We start from the raw sequence: 15,000 nt of genomic DNA on the forward strand, positions 1-15,000 counted from the left end.
GGATTGGCTCGTCAAAGATTTACACGCGATTTCGAATTTAAATAGTCACCGTCCTTCGTTCCTTTTTCGTTTAGCATCGTCGTCGTATCCAACGCGAACGATCGGCAACCATAATCGGCTTGAATTCTTACCAAGGAAGACCATTCCTTTCTTGCTTTTATGTATGTGTGTATATATATATATATATTTTTTTTTTTCCTTTTTTTATGTGTTTTTACGAGTACGAATAGTTCACTTATATATATATATATATATATATATATATATATATATATATATATATATATATATATATATGTATATGTATATGTACATATACTTTTTTTTCTTTGAAAAATTTATATGTCAATAAATTAATATGTCAATTAATATAAATTCGATATTGCTTAATATACGTTTGCTAGAATATATCAATATATGTACACGCTGAATTTGTTTACCTAAGCTAATTGAATTGAAATTATTAAGTCAACGAGCAGTCTCGAAATTTGTTCATATTTTATTTCCAAATAAAAACAATGCTAATATATATATATATATATATTTTTTTTTTTCTTTCATTTTTTTTACAGAATTTCCGATAAAAAATATTACTGAACGATACATGCACACACGTACACGTACATGCGCACGCACGCTTGTCCACGTGTAAAAAAAAAAAAGAAAGATAAATTGGATAAATAAATTTTCCAAGGTAATTTCCTTAGTCATTTTCTTTTAACTTATATTTTTATTTACAATTTTCTTATATATATATATATATATATATATATATATATATATATATATTTATTATTATTATTATTATTTCGTTTCTTTCCTACTGATAAAACATTTCGTGTTAAATGTGTCATTGGTCTTCGAGTTGATGGCGTGACGGCTTTGTAAACATCACGGGTAACATTTTAACGCGCAAACTCAGTTTTGTTATCGAATTCTTTCTTTTTCTCTTTTCCCTCTTCTCCTCCTCCTTCTCCTCCTTCTCCTCCTCCTCCTCCTCTTCCTTCACTCTTCTCCTTTTCCTCTTTCGGTTCGATTAATATCACTTTGCTTTTTCGAGAAGCCGACGCTCTTCCGTTCTGTCGTTTAAGTTTACTTCGTGTGTGTGTGTGTGTGTGTGTGTGTGTGTGTGTGTGTGTGTGTGTATGTGTGTTTGTATGGATCTATGCGTGCCTATATAAAACGAAAATGGTAGAATCGTATTTTCGAACATTCGTGTTGGGAATTGAACGCGCCCTTCTCCTCTCCCTTTCCATTCCCTCCCACTCCCCCCAGCCCACCCCTCCTACGTGCAAACACGGTACTGCGTCTTATAAAATTTTTGATAGTCGTAGATAAGATCGTTGTACTATGACATAGCGCGCAACGATAAGGATAAGAGAGTTGTTAAAAGGAAAAAAAAAAAAAATAAAGAGAGAAAGAAAAAGAGAGAGAGAGAGAGAGAGAGAGAGAGTGATAGACAACTTTCGATATGGTTTAAGGTCAATCATCGGACGTATCGATTTATAAAAGAATTCTTTTTTTCATCCTTACACGTTCCATCTCCTCTTTCTCTTCTATTTTATCTAACTATATCGAATAAGAATCATTCGCGTCTATCACGAATCATTCTTCAGTTTTTAATATCCCTCGAGGAACAATAATTTCATACGTTTTACATGACGCGATAAATAGCTTTTGTTAAATACTTTGTGATATTTTCATATCTGTTAGATCGATCAATACGATCCGATCCGATCCGATCCGATCCGATTCAATCTGATCTGATCTGATCGAAGAAGACAATTCTTATCATTAATTTTGTATCTTTTCCTTCTTTTCATTCTTCCTTCCTTCCTTTTTTTTTTTTTTCTTCCTTCTCCTTTTTTCTTTTTTTGTTCGGTTGTATATATATATATTTTTTTTCTTTTTTTCTTTTTCCACGATTCTTTTCGTGCAATCGGATGCATCGATAGTTGCAACGTCACTGCGATGCAACTTCAATGCGACACTACGTATTTGTGTGTATTATTGAAAAAAAAAAAAAAAAAAAAAAAAAAAAAAAAAAAAAAAAAAAAAAAAAAAAAAGAAAAACAAAACAAAACAAAAATCAAAGAAGAAGATAAAAGGAGTTACTCAATTATTGTTCGTTCTCATATTGAAAATAATAAACGATCAATTATTTTATTTTATAATCCCAATCAACAATTCTAAAAATTATCAACGAACGTTCGTAAAAAAAAAAAAAAAAAAAACAAATCCATGTGTTTGTATTATTTTAATCGTATCGAAATATATATACACGTTATGGCAAAATTATTTTCACATTGCATAACATATTAATAATCAATATCCTATCGATACAATATACTAATTACAAAAGTATACTTGCATACCCTCTAATTGTATTAATATACGTTTAAATAATATTGTATCGAATTAATCATATCGTTATTTCAGATAAATACTATTATTGTACTATATATTAATTATATTGATATACTTATTAGTATAATACTGTACATAATTTACATTTATATAGTTGTATCTCATTAAATATAACATTACAAATGTCGTAATTAATTACGTGTATATATAGTTTTATACTTTATTAAAATAATTATATTATAAATGTCGTAATTAATCACGTCTATATATAGTTGTAAAGTATTAATATTATGATAGATGCATTATAACTAATTAGACGTATACATTAACATTAATATTATATTTATAAATATCGTCGTTTCACCTCTCCCTTATCGTCCCTTTTCGTTCAACCCCTCCCTTCCCTTCCCTCCCTCTCCCCTCTCCCGTTCCTCTTCCCTAACTCGAATATACATCATATTATATTAATTATATAGTACTTTTAAAACTTTCACATTGCATAATGTTTGTATATGTATATCTTTCTTATTCTTTTTTTTTTTTTTTTTTTTCTTTTTTTTCTCTTCGTAGACACTCAAACTAGAATTCGATTTCGAGGTGGATATATATATATACAGAGAGAGAGAGAGAGAGAGAGAGAGAAGAAGGAGAAAGAAGGTAAGAGAGATATCATGAAGCAAACTCGTCTCGAATCGAGCAATACGAAATTCTGTTCGGGCAGAAGGTTGATAAACGATTATGACGAAACTTTCGAGGCGTAGTAGATTACACAGGGCAGTCGAATTGAGAAATACGCTTCGTGCGTCACTTCTCTGACAAACGGCTGCCTGCCTGCTGATGGAAGAATCGAGAGAGAGAGAGAGAGAGAGAGAGAGAGAGAATGAGAGTAATAAAGAAGTATAAAAAAAAAGAGAAGAAAGAAAAGAAAAGAAAAGAAGAGTTGAAAGAAGGAAAATAAATAAAACAAAAAAGAGAACGAGAGAGAGAGAGAGAGAGGGAGAGGGAGAGGGAGAGGGAGAGAGACAGATAGATGCATGACTTATCGATAAATAACTAATATATCGTGCTAATGGTCACGTAAGCACTTTCAACACAAATTATTTTATTTGTCTTTTTTTTCTTTTTTTTTTTTTTTTTGTTTTTTTTTCGAAGCTTTTGCTACTTCTATATATAGCATGTGTGTTTATATTTGTGTCTTTGTATGTGCTTCTATGTGTGTGTGTGTATATATATATATATATGTGCGTGTGTGCGCACGCGTTTTTTTTCCTCTATATATACCTATTTAAATAAATAATTACTATGAAATATTAATATTATTATATCGTATATATTATAATATTTATATTGTTTCTAAGTAATTAATTGTTTATAATAATAATATAATTATGTATCTGAAATGTGTCTATTGATATAATAATTATAATTTAATATATATTTAATAGTCACAGTTTAATGATAGAGATTAATATTGACAGACTATGGTATACATTTTCTATATTATTATAAAGTTTAATCATTATGATAAAATAATTTTAGATCATGCGGATAAGTTCTTTTATTATTATCATTATTATTATTATTATTATTTTTTTCTTTTTTTTTTTTTTTTTCATTTTCCATTCGTTTTGTACATAAAATACGTCAATTAGATTTTCGAGATATATTGACATTTTAATTGGGGATGAATTATTTATTATTCTTTTTTATCTCTCGATAGTATCGTTTCTACGATTAATTGATCAGAATTGTTATGACATTTTTCTCGTACTATCATCAAAAATATTTTTCTCTATCTCCCTCTCTTTCTTTCTCTTTCTCCCTTTTTTTTTTTTTTCTTCTTATCACGTTATTTCTTTTTCACTTTTTTTTTTTTTTTTTTTTTCTTCTTTTTTATAGAGTATACAGAAACGAAGAGGCGTGTGAAAAAGACGTCGAGAGAGAGAGAGAGAAAGAGAGGGAGGGGGAGGGAGAGACTTCGTCGTATAAATTCGTTCGAGACGTCGATGCTGCTTGAAAAGACGTGAAAATGTTCGTCGCACTCGTTTTAAGCGACGTTTCGACTTCCGGAATTTCTAATGGCTCTCTGGCGCCGTTCCTAACAGTCGATTTACGATCTGCGTGCGACGAGACTAGTCTCTCTTTCCATGAGAGAGAAAGAGAGAGAGAAAGAGAGAGAGAGAGAGAGAGAAATATTTTTAATGATGATGATGATGATGATGATGATACTTTTACGATAAAATAAATATTTTATAAATAAACAAAAAGTATTGCTTTTTTTTATATACATTATATATAAATATTTATTTATTTACTTATTTATTTATTTATTTATTTATTTATTTATTTATTTATTTATTTATTATGATGAAGTATTTGCATCTATCGCCATGTCAAACATTTATTAGTTTTTCTCAAATAATTCGTTTAAAATGTATTTCTTTTTTAATTTCTTTTCTTCTTTTTTTCTTCTTCTTTCTTTTTTTCTTTTCTTTTTTTTTTTTTTTCTTTTTTTAACGTATCCATAAGAAATTAATTATACTAATACATAGCACGAAAAATTGCTTGTTGTAAGTTTAAGAGGGGGAAAAAAAAAAACAAGAGAAATGTATTTGTCTATTCAGTTTTTGTTCATAAATTTGGAATAATTTAATATCGTTTGAATTGTATATTCGTTCGATATTATTATAATTTCCCTTTTTTCTTTTTTTTTCTTCTTTTTTTCTAACTTTGTGTAATTGGACGAACGACAAATACGACGGGAATGAAACAGGGTTTCGGGAGAAAAAGAAAAAGAGAGAAAACAACGGCAATATTTTTTATCACGAAAGCTAATAAATCGACAATTAACTTTAAAAAAAATTTCACTGGGGAGTTTTCCACGAAGAAAGGAGAAGCATGTTCGCGTTCCCCTTCGAACGAATAAATCTTTGAGTTTTATCTTCTTCCTTAGTCCTCCTATCTTGTGAGTTTCGAACAACAAGCCATCTTCTTCTTACTCTTCTTCTTCTTCTTCTTCTTCTCTTTTTTTTCCATTTTCTTCTTCTTCATCTTTTTTTTTTTCTTCTTTTTCTTCTTCTTCCGCATTTTGCAACCACCCAAAGAGTTTACATTGTATATTTTCTTCCACATTGTGCTCTCTCTCTCTCTCTCTCTTTCTCTTTATCTCTGTAAACTATCTTGTTGTGTTACCGTAAGAAAATGAAGAAAAAGAAAAAAGAAAGGAAAGAAAAATAAATAAAAAAGTAAAGGAAAAAAAAAAAGAGAGAGAGAGAGAGTAGTTTTATACTGGTTATAAGACGGTACTATATGTTGCGAAACATAAAAGAGAAGATCATAAAAATGTATATGTTTCTCGGTCGATATTGACCAAAGAGATAGAAAGAGATACAGATACAGATAGATACAGATAGAGAGAGAGAGAGAGAGAGAGAGAGAGAGAGAGAGAGAGAGAGAGAGAGAGAGAGAGAGAGAGAGAGAGAGAGAGAGAGAGAGAGAGAGAGAGAGAGAAAACTTTGAAATAACTTTAACCCAAAGACAAATATTTTTATCTCAAAAGATATTACATTTTCTATTACTATTATTATGCATAGCATATATACATAGATAATATCATTTTCGTATAATGTTAAATAAAGAAGAATCATTGTGATTGAAGTTTTCTTTTTCTCTTTCTTTTACTTTCTTTTTTCTTCTTCTTCTTTTTTTTTCTTTTACTTTTTTTTTTTTTTTTTTTTTTAATCCAGTTTGAAAGAGAAAATCACTTGAGTAATACGTATAATGAAGTTGAATATTTTTTATTTGTAATAAAACTTTTCTCTCTCTCTCTCTCTCTCCCTCTCTCTCTCTCTCTCTCTCTTTTTTTTTGTTTCTTTATCTAACGAGTTAATTCATTTAAGTTAATTTACAAGAACAACTTTTATTTATTCTAAATAATTAATAATTAATATGTAGGAATTTTCATGATCAAAAATCTATCTAATTAATGATAAAAATGTGTGTGTGTCCGTATATGTGTTCGTAAATGCATATTAGATTGAATTTTTTTTTTTTTTTTTTTTTTTTGTTCTCTTTTATAATTAATAAAATTATGCATATAAAAGATATATAAATACTTAAAGAATTTTAAATATAATTCATAAGAAACGATTTAATAAATTTTATGATATTAGAAAAATTTAACTGTATATAAATATTTTTTAATAAAAACAAAATATATAAATATATATATATATATATATATATATATTCTCTCTTTCTCTGTCTCTCTCTCTCTCTCTCTCTCTCTTAAAAATATTTTCTCCGTTCTTTGAAAGACTCCTATCTACTCCTGGTTTCTATACTCTTTCTCTCTGGTACTGCGGACGGCTTCGCGATTAGAAGAGAGTAAAAAAGCGTAGAAAAAAAGAAAAGAAGAGGGTAGAGGAGGCGAAGGGGTGTTTAGAGCAGAGAGAAAAAGGAAGGAGAGCGTGAGAAGCGCGCTCCGTCCGTCAAATAACATCGAGGCCAGTCAAAGAACTCCGTTGTGCCTCGTGAAGCAGCTCGAACGAGCGAACTAAAAATCTCACACCACATACATACACACACACACACACACACACACACACACACGTACACACACATTGTGGATCTCTCAGGTTTTACTACATAGCCGCCATTCTCTCACGAAAAACTCATACGAAAAGGATTCAAAATGTTTCTTCCTTCTGTAGCTTCTTTCGCACTTACATTTTGCTTTTAAACTTATGTTTTTCTCTCCTTTTTTCTTTTCCTTTTTTTTTTTTGACTTTTTAAAATTTTTTCCTTTTCCCTTCTTTTTTCTTTTTTCTTTCTTTCCTTTTTTTTTTTACGTCCTCTTCTCTTCTTTTCGTCGAACGTCAACAACCGGTCTCACGTTTTGCCACGAGAATGATCAAGAAGAAGAAGAAGAAGAAGAAGAGGAACAGGAGGAGGAGGAGGAGGAGGAGGAGGAGGAGGAGGAGGAAAAAAAGATGAGAAGGGAAGGTTAAAAAGATTAGAACCAGTTTTGGATGGTACACCGTCACTTTGGCTATCATAAAATTGTGAAATTGTCTTCTCAAGTTCTTTTTTAATTTTATTTCTTTTCTTTTCTTTTCTTTCTTTTTCTTTTCTTTTTCTTTTTCTTTTTTTTTTTTTTTTTTTTTTTATTAACTTTCAACGACAACTTTTGCATTATGACAAATGAGATTTAATAGAACTTCAAACGATAATGAATATTTCGCATTTACGTATGCTCTCGTATACGTGATTGTATAAGAGGAATTCATTCTCTTACAAGCAATGCACTAATCATTGTTCCTAATTCATTTTTTTTTTTTTTCTTCCTTCTTTTCTTCTACCGTTAACCGGTCTCACTCTGTGACGAGAATGATCAGGAAAAAGAAGAAGAAGAAGAAGAAGAATAATAACAATAATAATAAGGACTCGTAAGGTTAAAAAGATTAGAACCAGTTTTGGTTGATGCGTTACATTGCCTGTATAATTTTTGATCGTCGTCTTCTAATCTATTTTCATTAACATTTTAGTAACTCGAGAGTAAGAATTTTTTTAATGATAAGAAATGCAAATGGAGCAAGAAGAAAAAAAAAAAAAAAGAAGAAGAAAAATAAGAAGAGAAAAAGCGATTAAATTCAATCATAACTACGACGAGATTTTTGTAGGTTTTATTAAAATTAAGAAAAAAAAAAAAAAAAAAAAAAAAAAAAGAAAAGGAAAAACTCCAAAGAAAAAAAATATGAGCTCCGTCTTATTCGCGTGCACGTACATTTATTGATTTGTACGAGAAGGATTCGTAATCTCCTTTTTTTTTCTCTCTCTTCTTTTTCCTCTAATTTCAATGATAATTAAATTGATAGGATAAAAAATAATGTGAAAGCGATTAAAATCGAATTAATACGTCAATGAGTCCCTTTCCTTCTTTCTTTTCTTCGAGTTTTTATCGAAGAAATCTCGAGAAATGTGCTTTTTTTTTCTTTTCTTTCTTTCTTTTTTTTTTTTCTTTTTTTTTTTTTTTTTTTTTCTTTACATGTATATACATCTATGTACCGATGTGTGCGCGCTCGCTCGCGCAAATCTATGTATGTATGTATGTAATTTGATTTTATCAGATGAATTCATTCTCTTCCGTGATTCTTACTAACATTGCTTCTGGACTCTTTTCTTCTTTTCTTCTACCGTTAACTGGCCTCACTCTGTGACGAGAATGATCAAGAAGAAGATGAAGAATAAGAAGATGATGAAAAAGAAAAAAAAGAAGAAAAAAAAAAAATAAAAAGGAAACATACTCGAGGTTAGAAAGATTGGAACCAGTTTTGGATGCTGCGTCACATCGGCTATGAAATCATCGTCTTTGAATTTCTTTTTTTTTCTTCTTCTTCTTCTTCTTCTTCTTTTTCTTTTTCTTTTTTTTTTTCTTTTTTCTTTTTCTCTTGTCTTTTTTCCATTTTTTCTCCTCCATTAACTTTTTAGTCGAAAATGTTATTATATTACAAAATGAATAATGTAAAAGTGATTAGAGATCGTATTGGAAAGAATATTAATTCCTTCCTTTTTTTTTTCTTTTTTTTCCTTTTCTTTTCTTTTTTTTTTCTTTTTTCTTTTTTCTTTTGAAGATTTTCAATTAGAATTCGTATGCTTTTATGCATTCGCGCGTACGTCTGAATTGATTTTATTTTTTCCGTTTTCTCTCTCTCTCTCTCTCTCTTTTTTTTGCATTTTATACGATTATTTGCAAATTTGTGGACACACACGAACATGCATATATTATATAGTTATATGGTTATAAATAGATTGAGATTAATTATATAGATAACTTATGGTAGATGTTCATTTACCAATAAAATATAAAAATTCATAATTTGATTATATATATATATATATATATATATATATATATATATATATATATATATATACATAGGTAGATATATGAATGAGGTATGTGTGTGTGTGTGTATGTATACATAGATATTTGAAAATCGGTTGGTCACGCAAATGTAATGCTTTTCACGGTTAAGTCGTAAAATAATGACGGAGGAGGCTCGAGCAACGCGCGAACTGGATCGTTAAAACGATTTCTTGCCCCCATGTCCCGACAAAAGTGCTTTCTCTCGTAACGATCCTCCTCCATCTCCAAAGAAGGCAGAAAATACGCGGTTTATTCAAACGTGTTATGGCGCCAACGACGAAAGTAGAAAGCGTGTTTTACGACGCTCATTTCTGTCCAACCTTCGATTATATTTTATTAACCGAAAATTTTACATTATCTTCCATTCAAATTATAATAATAATAATAATAAATAATAATAATAATAATAAATAACAATAATAATAATAATAAATATAATGTATTAATATTATCTAAAATCTAAACAATATATTTTATATATATATATATATATGTTTATATAATATTATAAATATTTATTTATTAATGTTTATATAAAACATATGTTGATATTTATATACATAAACTTTGTTAATTTATGCTGATAGATAAGAAAGAATAAAAATATCTAGAGAATAATAGAGAAAGAGAAGAAGAGAGAGAGAGAGAGGGGAATGGAGGGAGGTAGAGAAAGAGAGAGAAAGGACTTGTTTATTAATATGCTTCCTTCGGTGATCGATTTTGTAGCAACAACGTAGGCCTTATAAAATAGCGGCACACGTGACGCAAGTGAGAGTCAGGAAGGGTTCGTAATAGGTCACGGACTCACGTGGGGTGTAAATGGCGTATTATTAATAATAAAAATTGATTGCTTCGAACGAGAGCTCGTTCAAGCCAATCATCGAGGATCGTACCGATCGAAACTAACAACGATCTCTCAATGTTCTTGGATCGCGTACGATAAGAGAGAGAGAGAGAGAGAAAGAAAGAGAGGGAGAGGACCGTTCGTGATATCAAATTCCAATCAAAATATACATCCAATTATATCGATATATTTATTATAAAATGTTTAAGAGTGATATAAATTATTTTCGTAATTACGTTCTAAATTTTATATCATTTTATAAAATGATATTTTAAATGATAATAAATGTTAAATGATTTATATTATTATTTATATGATATTTATGAGATATTAAATATATAAAGATATAATGTATACAATTATGTTTTAATTTTTTTTATAATTGTTTCGTGAGCCATTGAATTTATTTTTGTGAAAGGTATTATAATTTGATGAGAGATAGTGAGAGAAAGAAAGAGAGAGAGAGAGAGAAAGAGAAATATATTAAATATTTTTTTATTAAATATTATATATATATATATATATATATATAATATTATTTATTCACAAATAATTATCTATCATACAATTTTGGATATTTTCTGATAATTAAAATAAATGAATATATAAGTACATAAGTATATTCAAATAGTAATATTTACAAAATATATCTTTTTTATTACAGATGCAGCTGAATAAATATTTAGAATCATCTAACACTATAATAAAGTAAGTACTTCTCTCTCTGTATATAGATACATACATATATATATATGTATATATATATATATACATATGTGTGTGTATATAAATTATCGAGAAAAAAAAGGAGGACGCATAACATTGACATTCAATTAATTCATATATTCTAACACGTCGTTAGAATGATCGTACGATAAAATTCTAACGAAATTGTTAATAACTTTTAACGATTATTTTAAAACATTCTCAAAACGACGTATCATTAAGAGATTTCCCGAAAAAAAAAGAAAAAGAAAAAAAAGAGAAAGAAAAAAAAAGAATAATAAAAAATAGAAAATTAAATTTCCAAAGACGTTTAAGTGTTAACGTCTAATGTGCTTTTAATCCAATGCATTGCTAACGAAAACCCTTCCCCTCCTCTCTCCATGTCCTCCATCACCTCCACCTCCGTCTCCTCTTCCTCCTCCTTTTCCTCCTCCTCCTCCTACTCTTCCTATCCTCGCTTACAAACTTTGCTTCGCACGGATTTAAGCCAAGGCTAAAGCGATAACTAAGTACACGCTTGACAGACCCGACACCAAAGATAACACCATATGATTCGAATGAATCAGAAAATAATATATGTACATACATATATACATATATACATACGTGTGCGTGTGTGTTTGTGTGTGTATATGTATACATACGTACATACGTATGATACGTATGATGCATACATAAATAGGTAAGTGTACATATGTATATACATATAAATGTATACATACATGTGTACTTACATATATACATAGATAAATACGTACGCACATATATATATATATATATATACATATATATATGTATATATTTACATAAACATAGATAGAAAATTTACGTGCTAACGTACGTGTATCCCTTATTACATTTATTTATTCGTGAAAATTTCTTTTTCTATTTTTCTTTTTTCTTCCTTTTTTTTTTTTTTTTATTATTTTTTTCATTTCTTTTTTTTTTTCTTTTTTGTTGTTTGGATTTCACGATTATTTCAGTTCTTTAAACATTATCAACGTGCGCAAACTTTTACGCTTCGTCGATCATTCTTTTTTCTTCTTTTTCGTTTTTTTTCTTTTTCCTATTTTCTTCTCTCTTTTCTCTCTCTCTCTTTTGTTTCCTTTCTCATTCTCTTTTATCCTTCATTATTCTCGTTTAATCGAACGAAAAAACTTTTCTTCTTACTCCGCTATTTTTGTTTTACATTTTCTTTTTTTTTTTCTTTTTTCCTTTATTTTTCTCCTTGTTTTTTTTCTTTTTTCTTTTTGGACTTTTTTAACAACTGCTGTTATCCTTCTTATAATGCGATATAATACGAAAGAAAAATTAATGAACGATTCTTTCCTCCAAACATTTCTCTCTCTCTCTCTCTCTCTTTTTCTTTTCTTTTCCTTCCCCCTCTTTCTTCTTTCCCTTCCCTCCTTCCCGCCACCTTCCCCTTTCCCCGTTCGAGCCCTATTGACCAAATTACGGATCAAATGAAATTCTAAAATTTGTTCATTTCAAATGAACTTAACAAATGACGTTAACAAATCCGATATTACTATATCGTACAAACATAATTACTTAATATGCTTATCGATTATTTACATTGTCAATTATAAAATTTACTTTTGTAATTGTAAAATTATATAATCTAATAAGGAAGAAAGGAAGGAAGGAAGGAAGGATTGGAAGGAAATAAATTCATTTTGAAAAGCAAGCCCTATCGTCATTCATAAATGAATCGTCTCTCTCTCTCATCCCTTTTGTTATGTCGGTAGCTCTTCATTACGACGCATTTAACGAAGCTTGCTAAAAACGTCACTGAAGCGAACCGCTTATTATCACCGTTATCCATTCTTGATAACGGTGCCTTGTCTCTATTCTGTCTCTCTCTCTCTCTCTCTCTCTCTCGTTCTTTCTTTGTCTCTGTCTCTTTCTGTCTTTCTATCTTTCTCTTTTGGTTGACTTAGCAGATTGCTTTTTATTCTATCCTCGTCTTCCAGGAAGATCTCCTTCCCCTATACAATCCCTTCGGATTCTCTCGAATACTACTCTTAATTGGACACGTGCCGGGAAATTCCGCTGAGATATTTCATTTTTGGCCCTTTTGCAAAGAGAAAGATTGACGTAGTTTTTAGTCCTTGTGGTTGTCCATTTATATCCTTGACAGTTGCGTCTCTCTCTCTCTCTCTCTCTCTCTCTCTCTCTCTCTCTCTCTCTCTCTTTCGAAATAAAGGCACTTTGGTTTTGCTTATGCATCTTTTTTCTCCATTTTTTTTTTTTTTTTTTTTTTTTTTATATATGTATAACTCATATTGACTTAAATTGGATTACGATTAACTATATATATGTTATTTTGTTTTTTTAATATTTCATATAATGCTGTCAAATAATAATAATAATAATAATAATAATAATAATAATAATATATCTACTCTACAAGTATCATTCTATGCATGAAAATAATAATAATAATATTTATATATCTATTTTACAATTATTATTATTATTATTATTATTATTATTATTATTGTATGTCTAATAATTATATATGTATATATATATATATATGTATATGAAAATTTACAATTATTAAATATCATTAATTATATCTATCTGTTCGATTTAATCTCCTTTATTATTATATATCTAATAATATCTAATGATTACATATCAATTTCACAAAATTATCGTCAACATCCTAATCATTATTATTATATAATCCCTTTAAAAGAAAAAAATTTTGTTCAATGACATTAAAAAAAAAATATCCTTCGTAAAACTTAATAATGTAGGAATATCTGTATAATGCAGAAAAAATTGTCGAAAGTTTTGCTCACTTTAGACGAGAAAAATATTTTTCTTTTTTCCGTGGTCGAGTTTGTTGAGGAACGAAAAAAAAAAAAAAGAAAAAAAAAAATAAGAAAGAAAATTCTTGTTCGAGTGAACGGAAGGGATGGATGGATGGATTGGGGTGTGGGTGGTAGGAAGGGGGGGTCTAGGTTAAAATGAAGAAGGAAAGACCGTAAAAGATAATATCGTTCAAGAACGACGACGACAGACGAAACGACGAAACGACGAAGACGAGCAAGGAGGAAATAAAGTTTCGGCTTGGAAAGTAAAAAGTCATAGGGCTCTTTGGCGTTTCTTTACGTCCGCGTTTTCGCACGTGAGAAGAATCCGCTTTACTCTCTGCTAGGGGATAAAAAATGGCTGCGAATTTCTTAGCTGACGTCAACGGATCGACTTGTTTTTTTTACGAGCTATCTTCCAAAGGAATCCACCATTTTTTCCTTTCTTCTCTCTCTCTCTCTCTCTCTCTCTCTCTCTCTCTCTCTCTCTCTCTTGTCTATCTCTATCTCTATCTCTATCTCCATCTCTATCTCTATCTCTCTATCTCTTGAGCTCTTTATCGATAACACACGAGTATTATTATATTATTCTTTTACTAAATCTTAAAGTTAATTATAACTTTGAACTTTCTCATTAATATAATTACTCTTTATTTTCTTTTTATTTCTTTTTATTTATTTATTTTCTTTTATTTCTTCCAACGAATACTATCTTCTATCAAATTTCGAAGTAATTTTTCCTTTTATTTTCTTCGATATTTTAATTATTTATCCCTTTTTAATTTCTTTCTTTTTGTTTTTTGTTTTTTTTGGGGGGGGGGGTTTCCTTCAAACTTTTTTTTATGATTATTTTATGTAAAATGAAACGTGACCCTTCACCACCCCACCCCCCTCCATCCCGTGACGTCTTTAATGTTTGATCATGAAGTGATAATATCATCAACTGATAAATTATTATCATGTATAATGCAATTTTCATACTGTGGCACATCGATGGATCATGCAACGCCATGTCCACGGAACGTTTTCTATTGTCAAAGCTTGCATTAAGTGAATTATAATTTTTATATAAATAATTTATAATGAATTAATGTATAAATAATTAATTTGTGTATATATATATATATCGATTTATTATAATTACATTGGAAAATTCTATTTACATTTTATAAAATTATTTTATTTATAATATAACTTTGTTATTATTTAATATAATAATAATATTATTATTATATTAAAAAGCCAGAAATTATATATATACACACACACACACACACACACACACACATATATATATATATATATGTTATACC

The 15,000-nt window shown here is 29.0% G+C and overlaps 1 protein-coding gene across 6 annotated transcripts in view; it reads left to right on the forward strand.

Moving 5' to 3' along the window:
• The window catches only part of LOC124429509 (inositol-pentakisphosphate 2-kinase), a 139,951-nt gene that overhangs the window by 42,040 nt on the left and 82,911 nt on the right, over window positions 1–15,000 (forward strand). For 3 of the 6 annotated variants that reach the window (XM_046974869.1, XM_046974870.1, XM_046974873.1), the window contains exon 2: window positions 10,804–10,847. The exons of 1 other annotated variant lie outside the window; for it this stretch is intronic. The gene's annotated coding sequence lies outside the window, so the exon portion shown is untranslated. Of the gene's footprint in view, window positions 1–3,003; window positions 3,025–7,365; window positions 7,401–10,803; window positions 10,848–15,000 lie in introns of those variants that run through there. 2 more of the 6 variants (XM_046974872.1, XM_046974871.1) reach the window with 2 other exon arrangements.

The sequence above is a fragment of the Vespa crabro genome, chromosome 15, assembly GCF_910589235.1.
Source record: "Vespa crabro chromosome 15, iyVesCrab1.2, whole genome shotgun sequence".
NCBI classification, from domain to species: Eukaryota; Metazoa; Arthropoda; class Insecta; order Hymenoptera; family Vespidae; genus Vespa; species Vespa crabro.